This window comes from Myotis daubentonii, chromosome 9, assembly GCF_963259705.1.
Source record: "Myotis daubentonii chromosome 9, mMyoDau2.1, whole genome shotgun sequence".
Classification (NCBI taxonomy): domain Eukaryota; kingdom Metazoa; phylum Chordata; class Mammalia; order Chiroptera; family Vespertilionidae; genus Myotis; species Myotis daubentonii.
The window spans coordinates 53,538,016-53,559,492 of NC_081848.1; the positions used below are offsets into that span (position 1 = coordinate 53,538,016).

The window sequence follows — 21,477 nt, forward strand, 5'->3', positions numbered from 1 at the left end:
CAGTTTGGACTGTCTCAGAGAAGGCCTCTGCTACCTTTGCTTTGAGTTTCAGGCCTTGCTGGGGCCATGGCCCAGAAGGATGGGCAAGGAGAGAGGAGTTGCTCTCATGGGCCTTGGTAGGGAAACTTGGAGTTGCTGTGGCCAAGACTGGAGCCATGAGGCGGCCTCCCGAGAATGGAGAGGCAGCCAGCAAGGAGGGTATAGGCAGCTGGGGCCTATGGGGCCAACAGGAGACAAGGAGGCTGGGCTGTGCAGTACGTATCTGGGAAAGTGGATGTGTGTGTGTCTGTGTGTACGTGCATGTTGTGGGATGCAGGTGGGGAGCATTCATATCAAAGGTCCTAAGGCAGCGGTTCTCAACCTGTGGGTCGCAACCCCTTTGGGGGTCGAACTACCCTTTCACAGGGGTCGCCTAAGACCAACGGAAAACACATATCTAATTACATATTGTTTTTGTGATTAATCACTATGCTTTAATTATGTTCAATTTGTAACAATGAAAATACATCCTGCATATCAGATATTTACATTACGATTCCAAACAGTAGCAAAATTACAGTTATGAAGTAGCAACGAAAATAATTTTATGGTTGGGGGTCACCACAACATGAGGAACTGTATGAAAGGGTCGCGGCATTAGGAAGGCTGAGAACCACTGTCCTAAGGGAACACCTAGAAAATCAAGTCTGTTTCTCTCTTGCCCTGAAACCCAGGCACAGAATTTGGTCCTGGAAATAAAAGATCTCTTAGGCTTTTTTTGTTAATATTTATCCTGTTTATGATCTAAACCTTCTTCCATTTCTAGCACACTAAGAATATCTTAGCTTTCTAGGTAATTTTACATTCCTGATCTCATCTTATACTTTCAACAATCCATGAGCTATTATGATCACCAATGTAGATATGGGAAAAGTGAGCTTCAGAGAGGTTAAATGACTTGTCCAAGGACACACAGCTAGAAAGTAGTAGAGGCAGGACGCAAAGTCAGGTCTCTTTGAGGACAAAGCCCAGACTACTTTTATTACACTACCTGACCTACCAGAAATGGACTCAGAGAAAAGATTTTGCAAACTCCAGTGTTAATGCCCAGCCATGCGCGTGGCTGGGGTCCAAACTCTGTCCTAGGCTCTGAGACAGCCTTTGTTGATATAGGAGCTGAAGCTACTCTCAAGGAACTTGGGTGGGGTAGTGTAGAATCAGGCTGTCCGCAAATGGATGGAGGCCAGGGTCAAAGCTGGCTTGTCCTGGGGGAAAATGACTTGGGCACTCACAGAGCTTGGGGTCCCCAGAGCTGAGGCTGTTGAGTTAATATCAGGAGCTGTAATGTGTCCAGGGCAGGAATCAACGGTCATTGTTAGCCAGGGCCTGAAGAGAACAGAAGACTGAGATGGGACCTTGCAGTGGTCATTGTGTTATGGAGATGGAGCCAGCCTCCCTCTCCCTGGACACATAGTGGGGACACATGGACATAGTTTGCACATGAGGGATTTAGGTTAGCTGCCAAGGAGAACTTCCTGCCAATGAGAGGGCTCAGATTTGGGAAGGAGGCCCAAGGGAGGCTAGGGGCTGCCTCTCCTTGGTTGTGCCTAAAGGTGAGTAGAGACCCGCCCCAGCATTCTCTTCCCCCCATTCTTGGCAAGATGGAGGGAGTTGGATGGGATGACCTTGAAGCTTCCTTCCAGTTCAAGAATGCAACATTCCTGAGCTTTTGGGTAGGACTCAGCCCTTTCTCTTGACTTAGCCACCTGACACCAGATGTCTGGAGGGGAAGTTTGATGAGCCCCAAGTTAGAAGGAGTCTCTGTCTTTTTTTCCAGGTCTGTGATCTGGAGGCTGGTGATCTTATGTGGGACTCAGGTTCCAAAGGGAAGCACCTGTGGCGAATAAACCAAGTCGCATTCCAGGCAGTGGGGCCTGCTCAAAGTTTGGCGGCTCCTCCAGGGAGCCTGTGAACCGCACCCACGCCCCTCCCCTCCTTATTTTGTTTCTGCTCCAAGGGAAACAATCAGGGCGCATTCCCTTCCTTCTCCAGATGTTGGCATGAGGGGCGCATGTGGGCACCCCCGCCTGGCGGGCTCTGAGGCTCCGGGGCGCTTACCCGCAGTGACTCCCGCCCAGCCCTGGGTGAGCCAGGTCTCTAATTAGACGTGACCGCGTCCCTATTCCAGCGCTCCCCACCGAGGGCCCAGAGCTATGTTTCCACTGCCTGGGGCACCAAAATAGCCGCGCAGCAGAGGGGCTGGGGCTCCAGGCAGCAGGAGGCTGCCGCGGGATGGAGGCTTGGCAGGGAGCGCGCTGTTGCTGAAGGTCCTGCAGCGGCCCCGGGAGGCGGGGGGCGGGCGGGGGCGCGGGGCAGCGGGCGGCCTCGGGGCTGGGCCGGCCCAGCGCAGCCACTTACAAGCGGCCTCTGGAGCCCCAGCTGCTCGCCTCCACTGCTGGCCGCTGTGCGCACCCCTCTGGCCCGCCAACTTCCCCAGAGTAAGTAGACACACTGCTGGCTGGCTTCAGGGGCCGGCGCTGGACCCGCCAGCAGAGTTGGGGACAGAGCATGTTTGCGACTATTTGGACAGTAGGTCTAAGTGTGTCAGCGTGAGTGCCAATGGGCAGGAGTGTGTGTGAGCCAGTGTGCTAGCATGTGGAACTTTCTAGCCTTGTCCCACAGTGTGAGTGTGGGTGGCAGAGCTGTCAGTGTGTGGGGGGACTGGCATGGAGGGGACTGGAGTGTGCCTGCAGGTGGCATGTGTCTGTGGCCGGCAGCCCTGTGTGGGCCATGTCCGCTGCCCTGGAGTGCTCTCAGGTGTGTGGGAGGAAGGCTCGCTGCAGGCTGAGCCAGTGCAGTGTAGATGGAGGTGTGTGTGTGTGTGTGTGTGTGTGTGTGTGTGTGTGTGTGTGTGTGTGTGTGAGCCGGGGCTGGCAGGAGCTGGGGGTAAGGAGTGTTATCTGGACTCAGACTTTCTAGGGCGACCTGACTTGTCCCTACCCCGGGTGTCTTTTCTGTGGGTCATCTGGCTTTGGTTTCTCAGGACTGAGCAGGGCAAGAGCTCAGAGCCTTCACCCAGCACTACAGTGACCTCAGCTGGCTGGCCGGGGTGGGGAGACAGCTTGGGGGGACCCCACTGTTACACCAGAAGAGGCAGGAGGAAACGGAGAGGGGCTGAGCAGACCCAGTCATGCCCACCCGCACACACTCACAGGGCACCCACACTCACACACACAGCTGCTCCTGTGTACAGACAGGCCTGCCCACACACTGCCGTCTGCATTTCCTCCCAGGACATCCATGCAAACATTCACGTACTTCCAATGTGTACAACTGCAGGCAAGGACAGATAGGCCACAGGCACCCACATGTGTAAAACATGCATATATGAACCCCTGGTTAGACCCCCTCTCAGCCTGCAGCCCCCTTTCAGGCCCCCATTAGCCTCTATATGGCACTTTGGGCAACGCACTCAAGAAACTGGCCTTGGTAGGGAGTATCTTAAGTCGGGGCTTTGGCTGGGGGTCAGGGCAGAGGGTGACAGAGTGCCTTTGGGGTGTCTCATTTGACCTGGAACAAAGGTTGCCATGGAGCCTGGGGTCTTAGGGTCTGGGCTTTAGAAGTAGCTTTTGCTGCCTTCCAAGTGAAAAGGCCAGTCTTGCAGGGCTGGGGTGGAGCTCACACCTGTAATTTGCTCCAGGCTCTGGTTTATACTCTGGGTCCTGCTGCAGCAGACAAGCAGTGTGGTCCTTCTGTGTGTGGGCTGGGGCCTGAGCAGCCCGGTGCCAGGGAGGAGCAGTGAGTTGAGCTGGGCTGATTCCTTCTCTTCTTTGGTTTCAATCAACACTATTTTGCATCTCCCATCAGCAGGTGAGGATGGACGAGCTGACCTTTGCTTTGCTCCTCTCTCCTCTCTCTCCCGTTCCTTTACAGAATTTGTTCTCCTCACCTCCTTTCCCTGGGGACTCCCCAGGACACAAGAAACAGTGCTCAGAAGAGTAGGTGCCCTCAGCTATCAGCTGGTTGTTGTTGTTGTCATTATTATTGCTTCTAGACCTCTCCATCCTGGCCATTCCCGATGGACAGGCTTCAGTGAGGCGGCCAGATTAACTGCGCTCCTTCAGTTGGGAAGTTTGAAGATGACATTGGCTTTCTATTCCTTAGTGTTTATGGTTTGGATGGAGGAGTGCCTGAGCTCTCTCTCCATCAACTTCCCTTGTGCAGGGGAGCAGATGGGCGTCAGCCATTTCCTGAGGACTTGCTGGGATCTACCTGTACCTGGCCTGGTCCCTGCCTGACCTTGGGGATGGTTGAACAGGCAGGCCGTGCTTTGCCTGGTAGCCTTCTTGCAGAGTAAAGATGGAGGTGAGGGGTGGGAGGTGGAATTCCCTAGCTCTCTCCTTTGTGGGGGTCCCCAACAACTTTAAGACTCCGGAAAGGCTCTGGAAAACTGGAGGAGTCATGGTGACTCAGTCTCAGGGAGATCCCCCATTCTTTATTTCAGAGCAACAATAGGAATCAGAGAGCATCAAGGACAACCCCACTAAGTTATCGTAGTTCCAGTTTAAAGAAGACAAATCAGACAACAGAGTAACAATAATAATAATAACCTCCACCATTTGTTGAACCTTTAATATATGCTTTATTTCATTTATTTCTCATAACAACTTTGTTAGGTCAGTAGTCCTCTACCCCCCTTTGTTCCTGACAAGGAAATTAAGGCTTAGAAAGCTCAAGGGATTTCTACAGGTTTGTGGGACTCCTAGGCTTTTGATATAATCTGTGTATTTCCGTTTTTACTCTGGCTGCTAGGAAGCTCTTTGTCTATCATATTGCTCCATTCTAGTAATTGTTATTTCAAATCTTGGCTTTGACTTTTAATTTCTGCTTAAACAACTTTATAGTATTCACATTTTTAACTGTAAACTCCCACATGTTTTGTAGGGAGAGATTAGAATAAGTGAATGAACAACCAGCAATTGAGCATTCTCTTGGTCTCTGAGGATGGGAACCATATTGCATGGATTTTTTTTTTTTTTTTGGAACATCCCCAATTTCAAATATTTTATCTGGTTTTCAAACCATATGTCTCAGTTTTGGCTTCGGTATCTTTGGACTCCGCTTCGTGACCATGTCTTAGAGCTTTTCTTTCTAGCGGCTCTGAGAGATAAAGCCCATCTCTGTGCTGGCCCAGACAATGGGGATTGTTGGGAATGAACTGGGCCATTGACAAATGCCCCTGCTCTGCGTGCTTCAGCTGCCAGCTCTTCCCTGAATCAAAAGCGTGAGTGTGTGGGTTCCTGAAGGAGTTTGACCTCTGCCCCAAGCCTGGCCCTGGCCCCATCACCACCCCTTCCTCCTGTGACCTCGCCTAGGCCCAGGGCTCTGCTGGGAGGTCTGTGTCTCTTGGACCACAGCTCTGCCTCCCGCTGGGCCACGCAGTGTCTGAGCAGGGATGGCCCTTCTGGAACCGAAGCTGCTTAGGACAAGGAGTGTGGGCTTTTCTGCCCCCTTCCCTGGATCTGTGAGGCCATTGACTCGTGCTCACTTCTTTCTCCTTCCTCATGAGGGGTCTCAAGTCTCCCAAGTGGTTCTAACCACATTGCAAATTGGGGGAAACTTTTAACTAATTCACTCCAAGACTGATTATCTTACCCTACCCAAGGCTAGTAATGTTGGGAAAGGGGAGCAGTGGGGGGAAGTGTTTAGCACTAAAGAATCCTTAAAAGGACCCTGATGGTGGGTTTTTAGGCATCGTGTTGAAATTCTGCTTCTCGGTAAGCAAGAGGTCACTCCACACTGGTGGCTGTTGCTTACAATCAAGACTAATCCTTCCAAAAGCTACCAAGTGGGACGGAGGACTCTTTGGCCTGAGGCTCTGGTGAATGCCTGGCACTGGGTGATATGCTGGTGGGTTAGTGTGGGCAAGCTGTTTGTTCCTTCTCAAACGTCATCTCAGAAAGGTAAGATGAAGACTTGATTGCATCTCTGCGGAGGACCCTGGTTGTTCCCCGGACTTTAATCTTAGTCAAGTAAAAAGAGGCGTACAATCCAGTAAGATCATATTGGGTGGGACGGTCAAGAACTTTGGTGGGGAAGCCTCACTCATGGTTATTCACGCTTATTTAGTGTCGGTTAAGGCCAACCTTTCTGATAGGCTATTTGCACCTGTCACTTTAGGAAACCTCTGATGAGCCCTGTGGGACAGGTGCTGCTTGTAAAGACAGGGAAACTGAAGCACATGGGGTTAGATGATTTGCTCAGGGTCAGAGCCAGGTCTGAAAGTGCGCTGATCACTCCCCCAGTACAAAGGCCTTAAAAACAGGGGAATCCGCCCCCTGCGGCCACCTGGGGACGTTCTAAGCCCTGGCTTCTCTGACCCAGGACCTGAAGGTCATCAGCATCATTGGTCTTTCCAGCCTGAACCGGAGACAGCGGGTCTGTGGGAAGCAGGGATGGAGTGGGGAAGGCCTCCTGGGCTGGCAGGGATTCCCCCCTCCCAACCCTCCCCCGCCTCGGGGTGGGCAACACTGGGCTTCTGGGGCTTTATTTCTCTCCCCCCTGTCCCCCCCCCACCCCCACCCGGGGAAATCTCTGTCCTGGGAAGGGAGCCTTCGCCCAGATTCCGTGATGAAGCCAGCCAGGCCTCCCCTCCCCCAGCTCCTGGGTCCCCTCGGTGCCAAGCCCTGGGGGAGTCCTAGATCCTCTGAAGAACGTCTCTGGGCAAACCAGACTCCGTTTGGCGTGATGCAGTGTCTGTGAGCGTCAGCAGTTTGGCTGGCTAATTGTGTATAGTGTTCGCTTTCTGCTGGAGAAATGGAGGTTTTGTCTTACAACCCAAATATCCTGGGTTTGGAAACCATGCGAAATGAAGCCTGTGGTCTGGGGGTGTGGGCCGCCTCGAGGGCCTGTGTGTGGTGCTGGTTTAAAAGAGACTGTTGAGGATGATTGACTCAGGCCTCTCACGTCCTACGATAGAGGGTCAGAGGTGGGCCTCCATATGGCAGTGTGCAGAGAAAAGGGCATGGGCTGTGCAGTCAGACGGATTGGATTTGGAGCCTCAGTTTCCTTGTCTGTAAAATGGGGTTCCTTACAATGCAATGGTGATGCTAGAAACAGCAAGTTTATTCGAAGCCTAGAGTCTGACATAGACTAGGCCAGTGATGGCGAACCTATGACACACCGCGAACTCATTTTTTTGATTGATTTTTCTTTGTTAAATGGCATTTAAATATATAAAATAAATATCAAAAATATAAGTCTTTGTTTTACTATGGTTGAAAATATTAAAAAATTTCTATATGTGACATGGCACCAGAGTTCTCTTAGGGTTTTTCAAAATGCTGACACGCCGAGCTCAAAAGGTTCGCCATCACTGGCTAGGCAAACCAAAAATGGCATCTCCTTCCTTCTTTTCTCACCCACCTGCCTTCTGGGAAAGAACTGCTAGGCAAGAGATCTGGATTTCAGCTATAGCTCAGCTCTGGGTACACTGTTACCTTATCCTCTCCGAACCTCACTTTCCTTGTGTGTAAAATAAGGGAAGAACTAATTTCCCTCACTCACCTGTATGTTTTGAAGATAATGAAAGAGACTGAAGTCAGGGCTTCCTCCCTTGGCGGATGCAGAAAGTTCAGACACTGGTATTCATGCTGCAAATATTAATTGAGCCCCTGTGTTGTGCCAGGACCTGTGCGAAGCACTGGGCTTACCGGTGAGTGGATAATCCCTGTCCTTGAGTAGCAATCAGACCATGTGACAAGACAGGCTTGTAAACAAAGAGCGGCAGGCCTGTCTGTGGGACATGACCGTGGCAGGTCCTGGAGGTGTTGGTATATCAGAAGAGGTGGTGTCATCTCCAACTGGGTAATCAGAGAGGCCTTCCTAGAGGTGAAAAGTCTTGGTCTGGATCTTGAAACATAATAAGAAGTTGCCAGGAAGATAAGAGAAGGTCATTCTAGGCCGAGAGGCCAGCACATGCTAAGGCACAGAAGTGTTGCCTAGTGTGATAAGCTGGGGAATTGTAAACAGTTAGTATGAATGGAGCTTGTAGGTGTGTGGTCAGTGGTGATGAGAAATGAGATGAAAGTTGCTACAAAGGGTTTTCAGTGGATGTTGGGCCTTGAAGGCTGTGCTGAGGTGTTTGGATTTTTCTCATGATTGTTATGAACAGCCACTGAGGTATTTTAAGCAGGTCGTGGTTGGATATGGGCTCAGCAAACATAGAAACATAATACTCTCAACAATAAAGATTAAAAAGAAGCCTGGAAAAAAAATGAAGAATCCCCTTAAAAAAAAACCTAAAAAAAATAAAAGCAAACCATTTTTATGTTTCTTTTAATTTTGATATCAGACCAAATTTATGAAAATTGGCAAGACTGGTAAGAGAAATCCCTCTTTATATCCCTTAGTCACTTATAGAATGTTCCATTTACTTTATTATTTTCATTGCCTTTCTCTCCAATGATTTAAAAATATATTATCTTTATTTTTATGTAATTTATATTTGTTGTTCATGCATTTTTATATTTACTGTTTTTATATGTACATATAACTATATATAAAATGTTCATATTTCTAATTAATTGAAGAGTAAATTGGAGATGTGATGACTCTTCACCCCTAAATACTCCGTGTGCATTTCCTTAACAGCATATATTCTTACCACAGCACAATTCTGTCCCAACAATGTCTTTATAGCTCTCCCACCTCCCTCACCCCATTCAGGATCCAATCCAGAGATTGCATTTAAAAAAAAAAATATATATTTTATTAATTTTTTACAGAGAGGAAGGGAGAGGAATAGAGAGTTAGAAACAGCGATGAGAGAGAAACATCGATCAGCTGCCTCCTACACACCCCCCACTGGGGTTGTGCCCACAACCAAGGTACATGCCCTTGACTGGAATTGAACCTGGGACCCTTCAGTCCGCAGGTCATCGCTCTATCCACTGAGCCAAACCAGTCAGGGCATAGATTGCATTTAATTGCCATGTCTCTTCAGTTTCCTTTAATCCAGAGCAAATCTTCTGCTTTAGCTTTCATGACCTTTATGTTTTTGAATCGTACAGGCCAGTTATTATGTTGAGTATCCCTTGATTTGGGTTTATCTGATGGTTCTGCATGATTTGATTCAAGCTATGCTTTTTGGGCAGGAATACCACTGAAGTGAGGTTATCATATCAGCAAGCACAGTATGTGCTTGGGCTTGTAATGTTCCCTCATCCCAATGCTGGCAATAGAAGCTTTCATCACTGGCTTAAGGTGATGCTCACCAGTTTCTCCACTGTGGAATTACTATATTTCCCTTTGTATTTAACATATAATTTGTGGAAAGATACTTTGAGATTATGGAACTATCCTGTTCCTCATTACAACTTTGCTCACTAATTTTACCATCATTGATACTTTTGGCTCCATAATTTCTTTTGTATTGATTAGTTGGAATTCTTCTGTAAGAAATAACTTTTCCCCTTCCTTCCTTCCTTCCTTTCTTTTATTTCTTTCTCTCCTTCCTTCCTTTTTTCTTTCTTTCTCTTTCTCTCCTTCCTATCTTCCTATAGACTCATGTATTCTTAATTTATTTATGCAGTGTATTATAATCAATTATTACATTTTATTTTGATGTTCAAATTGTCGCAGATTTGATAGTACGAGGCTCTACAAACTGGCCTCTTTTTCTTTAAAAAATATTTCTATTGACTTCAGAGAGGAAGGAAGAGGGAGAGAGAGATGGAAACATCAATGATGAGAATCATTGATTGGCTGCCTTGTGCATGCCCCCTATTGGGGCTTGAGCTCATAACCCGGGCATGTATCCTGTAAGGGAATTGGACAGTGACCTCCAGGTTCATAGGTCAATACTGAACCATTGACCCACCCTGGGGGAGTCCTAGATCCTCTGAAGACAGAGGCTTGGCCTGTTTCTCATGATTTGCTAACCACTTGCTTACTATCTGCTAGAGCAGGATGTCCCAGCAGGATGTTATTCTTCCCTTGCTCCAGCCCTGGAATTAACCCTATCTCCAAGGATCCCTGGGTCCTTTTCTTGGAGAATGGTATTTAGAAACCAGGCTCTGGGGCTACATGTGTTCCTTGTTTTGGCTGTGCCATTGCTTCTATGCCCTCTTAGCAAATGGAGCTGGACATATCTGTATATGTTCATATTTATTTCCATAATAAAAACACAGCACATTATCATATGTTTTCAGAAAGTAAAAACCCCAAGTGACTGAGATAGAGAGTAATAGGGTAAAGGTACTTTAGATTGGGTAGTCAGGAAGGGATTCTTGGAGGAGGTGGCATTTAGAAAGACCTACAGTGTCAAATATATGATTTGGAAGGAGAAAGAGCCTGGAGATTATTTTAATTATCCAGGTGATAATTATAAGTGCCTGAATTAAGACAGAATGGAGAGGAAGTAGAATCAGGTGTCTGATTGAATACAGAAAGTCCGGGAGACAGTGGATTCAAGGAGACTTCCAGATCAACCATTCAAAGGCCTCTCACACTCAGCATGTCCAAAGAGAATTTCTGCATGGTCCCGCAGCACTATCCTATTCCTATGTGCTCCTCCTCAGGTATTTAATTTCTCACTGAATGGCTTTTTCATTTTAGCAGCTGCACTAGTCAGAGAGAGATGGCGATCATCCTCAACATCTCCATCCCTCAAAAGCCCATATTCAATCCATCACCAAGTCTGATCAATGTTCTTTCTTTTAAATTTTTCAATTACAGTTGACATTTAATATTATCTTATATTAGTTGCAAGTGTACACAGTGGTTAGACATTTATATAATTTACTAAGTGGTTTCCCCCATAAGTCTAGTACTGCTTGATGTTCTCTTGTAAATCTTCTCAAATCCATCACTTTTCCATCTTCATCAGCATCACTTTAAGTTCAAGGCACCATTTTTAACTTTCTGGGGTACTGCAGGAGCCTCCTAACTGGTCCCCCTATATCCACGCTGCCTCCTTCCAGTTTGTTCTGCACTCTGTATTTCAAAACACAACTTGATCATGTCATTTTCTTCCTTAAAAATGCTTCAAGTGCTTCATATTTATCTTAACTCTTTAGTAAGTCCTGCAAGTGTGTCTGACCCGTGCTGTCATCGTGTACACCCCCCTGTCCAGCTCTCCCCTGGCTCTCTCTTCATTCACACTGGCCTTGTCTCAGTCCCTTGTACTTGTAATGTTCCCTCATGCCTAGGCTTTTGCATTTGTAGTTTCTCTGCCTACAACACTCTTATATTTTTGCCTAAGGAATTTCTCCTTATCATCCAGATCACAGCTCAATTGTCACTTCTTTGACCTCAATAATTAGATCAAATCCTATTTTATAAAGCTTTAAAACACCACATTCCTCCTTCAAGGATTTATTATAATTGCAAATTTACACTTATTTGCAATTATTATGTGATAATTAATGCTTGTTTTGCCTATTTGATATTGAACTCCATGAGGTCTGGGACCATATCTGGTTTTGCTTATTACTTTGTCCTAGCAAGGTAGCATGTTATCTATGCATGCCACAGATATTTGTTGGATAAATGAATGAATGAACTTTTATCAGCTGAGCAACCAGATAGGTGGTGGTGCCATTCAGTAGAATAAAAATTCTAAAGGAGTAACCTACACTAATAAAAGACAAACATGCACATTGACTGTACCTTTGCTATGCCTTAAGCCATGCCCACCAGCCAATCAGAGTGACTATATACAAATTAACCCAACCAAGATGGCAGCCAGCAGCCACGGAGCTGGAGCGAGCAGGAGGCTTGCTTGCCCCAATGATGGAGGAAGCCAAACTTCCCACAGGTCACTCTGAGCTCCACTCAAAGCAACAAAGTTTCAATTATAGAACATAAATAAACCCCAGATACCTGCTTTCAGCCGGTTGTGGCCACAGAGCTGGAGCGAGCAGGAGGCTTCCCTCCCGCCTGCCCTGGCCAGTTCTAAGCTCCACTCAAAGCAACAAAGTTTCAATTACAGAAGGTAAATAAATCCCAGAATAGAAAAAAAGAAAAAAGAAAAAAAGGAGAGGCTGGGAGCTTCCATCCCCGGGGTGCTTGGCCAGCCTGAAAACGGCCCTCAGCCCCTCAACCAGACTGGCCAGGCAACCCAGTGGGGACCCCCCACCCTGAAGGGGCTGTGGCCAGCCTGAAAACAGCCATCAGCCCCTCACCCAGGCTGGCCAGGCACCCCAGCGGGACCCCCACCCTGATCCAGGACACCCTTCAGGGCAATCCAGCCAGCCCCCACCCATGCATCAGGCCTCTATCCTATATAATAAAAGAGTAATATGCAAATTGACCCTAAGAGCAGAACGACTGGGAGTAACTGGTCACTATGACACACACTGACCACCAGGGGCCAGATGCTCAACGCAGGAGCTGCCCCCTGGTGGTCAGTGCGCTCCCACAGGGGGAACTCTGCTCAGCCACAAGCCAGGCTGATGGCTGCCAGTACAGCGGTGGTGGTGGGAGCCTCTCCCGCCTCCTTAGCAGCGCTAAGGATGTCCGACTGCAGCTTAGGCCTGCTCCCCACTGGCAAGTGGACAACCCCCGAGGGCTGCTGGGATGCCAGAGGGATGTCTGACTGCCAGCTTGGGCCCAATCCCCCAGGGAGTGGGCCTAAGCCAGCAGGTGGACATCCTCCGAGGGGTCCCAGACTGTGAGAGGGCACACGCCAGGCTGAGGGACCCCCCGCCCCCAAGTGCATAAATTTTTGTGCACTGGGCCTCTAGTAGGAAGATAATTCATTGTAGAATATGCTACTTTTGAGGTGCGTCTCAGACACATGTTTGACCCCCAAGTGCTTGCCATCTTCTGGGCAAACAAATTAGAATGTCATTCAGAGCTTTGTGGTGACTGGTGATAAGGGACATCTAATTCCTGGATGATTCTAAGGAGCTCCCTTGAAGGAGATAGCTAAGTCACAGGGCACCCCTGAGCTATGGCTTCTCCACCATCCCCTCTGATTTGTAGAGGATATAGGAAATCTGAGGGGCCTTCAGTGGTTTTGAATTGGTTCCTTGGCTGCTTTATGAAGGATCTTTACAAACCCTTATGAAGGCTCCTTGGACCTCAAGAGTTACTTGCATTGCATAATTCATATCAGTCAGGAGTTGTCAACCTCCTCCCCACCCCTACTCCACCCCACCCAATCTTCATCACTAGACAGGCCTTGCTGGGAGCCGGTCCATCCTTGCTGTTTCAAGGGACCTGGCATATATAGCATACGGTTCTTAATATGTTTGCTCCCCTTAGCACTGTGTGTTTTAACCAAGGTCACCTCTCCGAGAAAGGTTGTTTCCCCAGGTAGGGATTTTTCCCTGAAGTCAGGGAGGGGATGCCTCTCCTAGAAAGGTTGTTTCCCCAGGTAGGAATTTTTCCCTGAAGTCAGGGAGGGGATGAAACTCCTTAACTAAGTGCCAGGCGGGTAGTTAATCACTACAAACAATCATGCTTAAGCTACATAATCTTTACTCCCTGGAATGGAGATAAGAAACGCCCTAACCTTTGTAATAGAGATTAATAGGATTGAATCAACTGGTATAAATACAGATGTAACAAGACAGAAAGAGATAGAACTTAGGAGACAGGGCTTGGAAGACAGGACCAAGAGAGACAGAGCCTAGGCACAGAACCTACACAGAACGTTCTCTAGAGACAGAAGAACTTCGCTGGAGAGAGCATGCCCGAGGATCCTGGACAGGGACTGGCCTCGGAGCCTGGAGGCGGAGCCTGGAGAGAGCATGGCTGGGGATCCTGGACTGAACCTGACTGCGGAGATTGGCAGGAGAGCCTGACTGGAACCTGGTGACTGAGCCTGGCTGGAGAGCCTGGACGGAGCCTGGCTGGAGAACCTAGCAAGACAACATGGACACAGAACCTGGCTGGAGATCTGAAGCAGAACCTCTCTGGAGATCGAGACCAGAACTTGGCTGGAGATCCTGGCTAGGCTGCTGATCAACTGAACGCTGTCTCCGTGTCATTCTTTCTTCGCCGACTCCGTCTAAACCTTTGGGGAACCCCTGGACCCGCTGGGGCTGGACCCCGGCAAGGCCTAAAAAGGAATTCAGAGAGAGGGTCTTAGTAAGCCCAGTGAGCCATTCTGGCAAAAATGGCATTATCAGTAAGACAGGAATCCTATTCAGTCACTCTGGCTCACTCACTCTTGCATTCCTCATTCACTCATTCAATTACCTATTTTGCCTCAGTCTCTTACCCATTTACCCATCTAGCACCCACCTTTTCATCCACAAACCGGAATTTATGTTGGATTTATAGCAGAACTCCAGGCTGAGTCACCCTCATACCCCTCTCTCTCCCTCATCCCTCTTTCATATGGTCCTCCTAGCCCAGAGCCCAGGTGAGGAGACTGTTGAGGTGGGGAGATGTCACTGCTGACTGAGTGCTGGGCCATGAGTGATTGCAGGGTGTTAACAGGAAGAGAGGGAGACTAGAAGCTGCCACACTGATTGCTCCTCTTATCTTGCCTTTTGCTTTCCTAGCTTCCTGTTCCCTCTTTTAGTGGTGATGAGAGCTGAGGAATTAGGCTCCCTGATCAGATAGACACAAGGTGGTAGCTGCAGAGGGGCTTGGGGTGCAGGCCCAAAGAGCAAAGAGAAAACAGCTCCCTCTGAGCCCCATCATGGAAAAAAGGATGCGTTTGTTTTCTTCATTTCCTGCTAGGATTGCACTTTGAACCCTGTGGAATTTGCTGGGAGGCTGGGGGAAGGGTGGGAGAATGGGATTTAAAAATGTGGCATTTAGAAACCAGTCAGTAGACTCATGCTGGCCTGTCCCTCCAGAAGGGTTGTAATTTACAAAGAGTCCCCACCCCCCAAGAATGCATGCTGTCCATCTGTCAGGACATCAGACAGGCTGGAATGGAGCAGACATAGGACAATGGCATCCACATCAGATAAGAGCATCTTGGAAAATTGCCCAAAGGTGCTAAGGATCTAAGTTACAGACCCATTCCCTCATTCCCTCCCTCCCTCATTCATTCAGCAGCTATCTATGTAGCACCTACTCTGTGCCATGAATTGTTCTAGGCACTGGAGATAGAGCAGTGAGCAAAACTTTGTGCCCTTGTAGAATTTGCTTTCTGGTGGGGGAAGACCGACAGTAAACTGGCTGATATACAGTGGTGCTGAGTGCTATAGAGAAATATAAAGAATGGTAAGGGAGTTTCAAGTGTGGGAGGGGGTTTGTACACTTATCCAGGGTCATGAGGGTCTCTCTGATTTGCAGATATTTAAACAGAGACCAGGAGGAAGTGAAAGAGGCATCTATGTCCATATTTGGGGGGAAGAGCAATCAAATAGAAGAAAAAAGGCAAAGTCCCAAGGAAGGTTTGAGGAAGAGCATGAAGGCCAGTCAATATAACTGATGAGTGAAATGAGAGACAAATGAGTTGAGGTCAATGCAAAAATGGGGTCCAGATCATGAAGGCTCTTGCAGGTTATTTGGAGAACTTTGGCTTTTAATCTGAGTAATAATGGGTGGACATTGGAGGTTTTGCTTCATGTAGCTTCTTTTTTTTGCTTGACTAGTAATGCTTTGAAGTTAATTAAAAAAAAAAAAAAAACCCAAAACATGCAAGTTACAAAAACAAAAGAGCAACTTACCAAACCTGACCTAACAAGCACCCATGAGGTTTCCCTAGGACCAGGTAGATTTCCTGTAAGTTGACCCAACTATCTGGAAGAAAATGACTAAAACTGTCTGCATTTATTACTCGATGTAATAAAGTTTCCTTTCATAAAAAATGCTCTGGCTGCTATGAAGATAATAGATTGTTGAGGGGGAGGGCAGAAGATAAGTTAGGAGCCTATTATAGTAATGTAGGTGAAAGATAGCAGTTGATAGAACCAAAGTTCACTTATTTATTCATTTACCACCACTTTTTGTTCTACCCATTTCTATGCAACGTTGCCTCTGTGTGACACCCTGCCTGCGTCACTATTCATCCATTCCCTCCGTCCTTCAGTGATCTGTCCAACTATCTTTACTGCCTTTGAACAAATCTTTACCTGCTACATGTAGAGCATTGTGCCAGATGCTGGTTGACTTGGGCATATTTTCTGGACCTTTGGCCCAAGCAGGGGAGACAGGATGCACCCATAGGAGGTCACCAGTCAGTTACAAAACCTAGTAGTCCCTTGAAGGCACAAGATGCATGGTGTCAGACCTTCGGTATTCTAGGTGCCCCATGGTCTGGGGGTTGGAATAAGCTTCCAGGAAGAGGGTGAGTGGGGATAGCAAGCCAGTCTTGAAGAATGGCAGGGAGCTGCCTTGAAGCTTGAACATAAAGGGACATTTTGGGATTACAGGATGGTAATGCCAGAAGAGGTGGGGTGGGCTGGAAGCAGGGTCTTAACACCAGGCTAAGGAGTTTAGACCTGAGTGGAGAGACACTGGGGAAACATAATAGCTATTCAAGATATTACACTGAGAGCTGTGTTTTAAGAGGCTGAAACTAACATTAGCATGAAGAGGGATAAGCTTGGAGCCAGGAGGCCAACAAGAAGACAATTGCTCATGTAAGCTTTTTTGGCCTTATGGCCAACAGGGGCCCTGAGGTTGGTGGGACTGTTGGGGTGGCCCCCAGTTGCACACGGGGCCAGGATGCAATGATGTGGGGGTCTAATGGCCAGCACATGCAGCAGGTGATTTGAGTGGCTGTCATCAGGACAAGCCCCACATGTCTCCCATAAAACTTGAAGCCGTCTTTGAGCAAAGAACACACAGGAGCCTGGGTTCTGGGCAGAGCAGAGAGGAGTTGGAGATGGCCTCTGGTCATGAATAACTCTGTTAGGACTTTCTGGGGAGGAGGGTGGGTCACTGAATCATAAGAATATTAGAGTCAGATTAGGAGCTCATCTAATCCAGACTTCTCCTCTTACAGAGGGGAAATTGGAATCCCAGCAAAAGCGGGTAAATTGTCCAAAGCCATATAGAGCACTTGTGGCAGAGAAAGGTTAAACATCTTATTTGTGCTCATGTTGGAGGAATCACTGTTTTATTTAATTATGTATTTACATGTCTCTTTCATGGAAGAGGAAATTCTAAGGAGAAAACTGTTTAGTCATCTACTTCTCTGTCATCTCGCTGGGGCCTGATGCAGAACAGATGCCCTGTTGACCCAGACCAAGGCTGATGTTGGACTGGTCTCCGAGTGGGCCAGATGTAGGATCAGAAAGACTGCCTGTGGATGGGGCTAGAGCCCCGGCTCCTGATCACTCATACAAATAATTTGTTTATACATTTCAGAATATTCATGGCCTGAGCTATGACCATTTCTACGTCAGTTATACTCACAGCCCTTGGCAAAGGCTCACTAGGAGACAGGAAAACATATGAGTAAAGGGGGCTGTTGCCACAAAGGTGCATGCTTGAGAGGGAGAGGAACCCTGGGTGAGGACTGGCATGTCCTGTACCTGAAGCCACAGCAGGAGATAAAGTCCCTGGCCAGTTTGAGAGAAAAGCTGCTCACAGAGGGTTTTACAGGTTTTACAGCCTCCAAAAGAGAAGCTGGGTTGCAAATTTTGAGCTTAAGTCCTGTGCTTAGTCTGGCCTGAGGCTGGGCCCTCAGGGACCTTACCAGACCCACTTATTTGCTCCCCTGCTGTCCTGATGAGCTGAAGGCTGCTTCTTTAAGAACAGGTCCTGTTCTCTTCCCAGTATCATGCAGTGCTCGATGACTTACCAGCAGGATTTCACATGGAATTGTCCTTTGTCATGTCTCTGTCCTTGCATTCAGGATCCTAGTGGGGAGGGCTGTGATGGAAATATTTTCCTGAAAAGTCAGAGGGATTTGGACTGTAGCTCCTGCCCAGCCCAGGCCCCTGGGTCTGTATCAATGCTGGATAGGTAATTGCTTCTTAAGCTCTTTGTCAACATGTCCTGTTTGTCTTGTGTTTTGGAGTTGGCAGAGGGAATTGTAGCATTATGGACTAGGCCAGGTTGTGGACAGAACCTGAGAGAGAGAGAGAGAGAGGAGAGAGAGAGAGAGAGAGAGAGAGAGAGAGAGAGAGAGAGAGAGAGAGAGAGAGAGAAAGGAGGATTTGGGTTCCGGTCTGGATTTAGCCACAAATTTGCTCTGTGACTTGGGCAAGTCATTTGTGCTCTCTCTGAGCCATAGTTTCCTTTGTCATAAACCACAGGATTGGAAAAGAAATTCCTGAGGACTTGTCCTCTGTCTTCCTATAACATTCTAGGTTTCTTGCTTACATTATGCTAATGGAATTTTGGTTAGGACTTGAACTTCCAGATTTCTGTTTTGGCTAAGGCAGTGGTTCTCAACCTTCCTAATGCCGCGACCCTTTCATACAGTTCCTCATGTTGTGGTGACCCCCAACCATAAAATTATTTTTGTTGCTACTTCATAACTGTAATTTTGCTACTGTTAGGAATCATCATGTAAATATCTGATATGCAGGATGTATTTTCATTGTTACAAATTGAACATAATTAAAGCATAGTGATTAATCTCAAAAACAATATGTAATTATATATGTGTTTTCCGATGGTCTTAGGCAACCTCTGTGAAAGGGTTGTTCAACTCCCAAAGGGGTTGCGACCCACAGGTTGAGAACTGCTGGGCTAAGGGCTCATTTTTCACTTTGCCTGAAATTCCACCGTTATAGATTCATTTCTTTGGGTCTTTTCAGAGACTATTATTTCCCTAGACCATGTTCCCTAATAAAATCCCTCTTATTTTTATGACCTTATATAGGAATACAAAGCAGTGTCATCTCCATTAGTATATTTCAGTCTTTTTTTTTTAATATTTTTATTGATTCCAGAGAGGAAGGGAGAGGGAGAGAGAGAGATAGAAACATCAATTATGAGAAAGTAACATTGATGGTTGCCTCCTGCAAGCCCCCTACTGGGGATTAAGCCCACAACCTGGGCATGTGCCTAAACCAGGAATTGCGAACAGTGACCTCCTGGTTCATAGATCGATGCTCAACCACTGAGAAACACCGGCCGGGCTATATTTCAGTCTTTATAACAACCGTGCCAGGTAAGCAAAGATATCTTATATCCAGTCTGCATATGAGTCACCCTTACATCCCAGGGACAAATCCCGCTTGATCATTGAAACCGAATTCAAACAGCACATTGAAAGGATTATATGCCAAGTCTTCTTAATTAAACTTCCATTTCTCATTTTCAGGAGCTTTCCCATCTGCTTGTCCTGGAGATGGGCTGGATTTTTCTCTCTGCAGAAGGGGGCTCTTAGAGCAACCCTGTTAGCAGTTTCTTTCTAGCTCAGACCAGTTAGATCTTTGCTCTGGGGCAAAAGGGGGCCTCCGGGGCAGGAGTCTGTGGCAAGAAGGAACTCTCCCCTCATATGCCAGACAGGAGCAAAGGTGGGCATCTCCTGCCCCTCACCCAACTCACCTCCACTTCTGGTGTGGATGTGCATGTGCGCTCTGACTCTGTCTCCCTCTCACCGCCTTTCCTCTGCCATTAAGCAAGGGTCCTCATTTTCTTTGTTCTATTTTGGGGCTCACTATTTAAGTCTCTATGTTTATTCCAGAATCAATATCACATTGTCTTTACTATTTGAAAATAAGTCAGGTTCTAGCAGGAAAGTCCCCTTAATTTCTTTTCCTTTTTGAGGAATAATTTGTTTATACATTTCAGAACAACTCATCAGATTGCAGGAAAGAAATTCTGTGGGGATTTGACTGGGATTATATTGAATCTGCAGGTGATTTTATTGTGGAATTAACATTTTCCTGTCAAAATACGTGCAGTAGTTCTTCATTTAATAATATTTTGTGATTTTCTTAATGAGGGACTTGCACAGGTTAAGATTCATTTTTATGTACCTTACCTACATGTTTTTCTCTTGTTACATCCTCCCCTAAATTTCACTTTATGTTTGTGCTGGTGTCAAGGACTATACCGTACTTGACTTTTGCATATTAATTTCTAGCCAACTTTCTAAGCCCTTTTATAAATTAAAATTATTTATTTGTAGATACTTATGGGTTTTCTACATTGACAATGAGCGTGACTTGCTAGGTCGTGCTACAGTTTTATAAGAATTTAGGGAGGAAACCATGTCTGGGAAGATATAGCCCCATGAAGACTTGGCTTGCCTAGTGGACTGCAGGTTTGTGCTGGTGGACTCAGGCCTGGGCAGGGTGTGTGGCTCGGTGGGCACAGCTCCACTCACTTCCTTGGTTGGGAGCAATTGTGCACAGGCAGATGTGGTAGCCCTGTGGAAACTCATATCAACTGCAAATAATGACAATTTTGTTTCTTTTCATTCTTATGCATTTAATTTCCTTCCACACTAGCTAAGATCTGCAACACAATAATGAATAGACATTGGGAGCTGAGCATTTTAATTTTATTTCTGATCTCACAGGAAATGCTTTCAACATGTCATCATTATGTATGTTGTTTTCTCTTCTCTCTCTCTCTCTCTCTCTCTCTCTCTCTCTCTCTCTCTCTCTCTCTCTCTCTCTCTCTCTTTTTCCTGTAAATGCCCTTTAGTCAGTTTAAGGAAGGTCTCTTGTATTCCTAGTTGGCTAAAAGGTTTTGTTATAAATGGTTGTTAAATTTCATAAAATTATTTTTCTTCATCTATTGAAATGATCAAGTGTTTTATTTTTTAGCCTACTAATGTAGTACGTTTCATTAACATATTTTCTAATGTTAAAACAGCCATGTATTTTTAGGCTAAACCCAACTTGGCCATGCTGTATTATCCCTTTCATGTGTAGATGAATTTTGTTTACTAATATTTTAATATATTTTCATCTATCCTCATACGTGAGATTGGCCTATAAATTTCCTTCTTTGTGCTCTTGCTTAGTTTCAGTGTCAAAATTATGTCAGTCTCATAAAATGAATTAAAGTGTTTTCTTTTTCTTATTCTCTGAAAGAGTTTGGGTAAGTTTATCTTTCTTTTGAAAGATAGTAACTCACACTTTGTGCCTGGTGTTTCCCTTCTGGGAAGATGTTAAACGACTGCTTAATTTATTCATTGGTTCTAGGTCTATTTCTTCATGAGTCAACTTTGCAAATTGTCTTTTTCTAGGACTTACCTAGTTTATCTATGATTTCAATGATATTGATAATATTACTTTATCTCTGCTGCATTTATAGGAATAGACTCCCTTTCATTATTAAACTTATTTGTGTTTCCTTTCCTTTTATTCTGATCTTAGAAGAAATTTATTTGTATTTTCAAAAACTAAGTTTAATTCTATTGATCATTTCATTTGTGTTTACATTTGTGTTGTTTTTGTTGTGTTTTGCTTAATGTTTGCTCTTTTTGTGTTATGCTATTTTCTTTGGAATTACTTTCCTTTTCTTTATAAAATTTCTTATGTTGTTAGAAGTTAGACATTCTTCTAATTTTCAGATTTTCTTATTTATGGCTGTAATTTTTGCTATCAATTCTACTCATCTGTATAGGATATGATTTTTATGTGTATTTTAATAATTATTCAGGGTTATTTT

The 21,477-nt window shown here is 46.2% G+C and overlaps 1 protein-coding gene across 1 annotated transcript in view; it reads left to right on the forward strand.

The window, feature by feature from the left end:
* Positions 1 to 2,040: 2,040 nt before the first annotated feature.
* INSC (INSC spindle orientation adaptor protein) overlaps positions 2,041 to 21,477 on the forward strand; it is a 128,928-nt gene continuing 109,491 nt past the window's right edge. The window contains exon 1 of the mRNA XM_059708990.1: positions 2,041 to 2,306. The gene's annotated coding sequence lies outside the window, so the exon portion shown is untranslated. The remainder of the gene's footprint in view (positions 2,307 to 21,477) is intronic.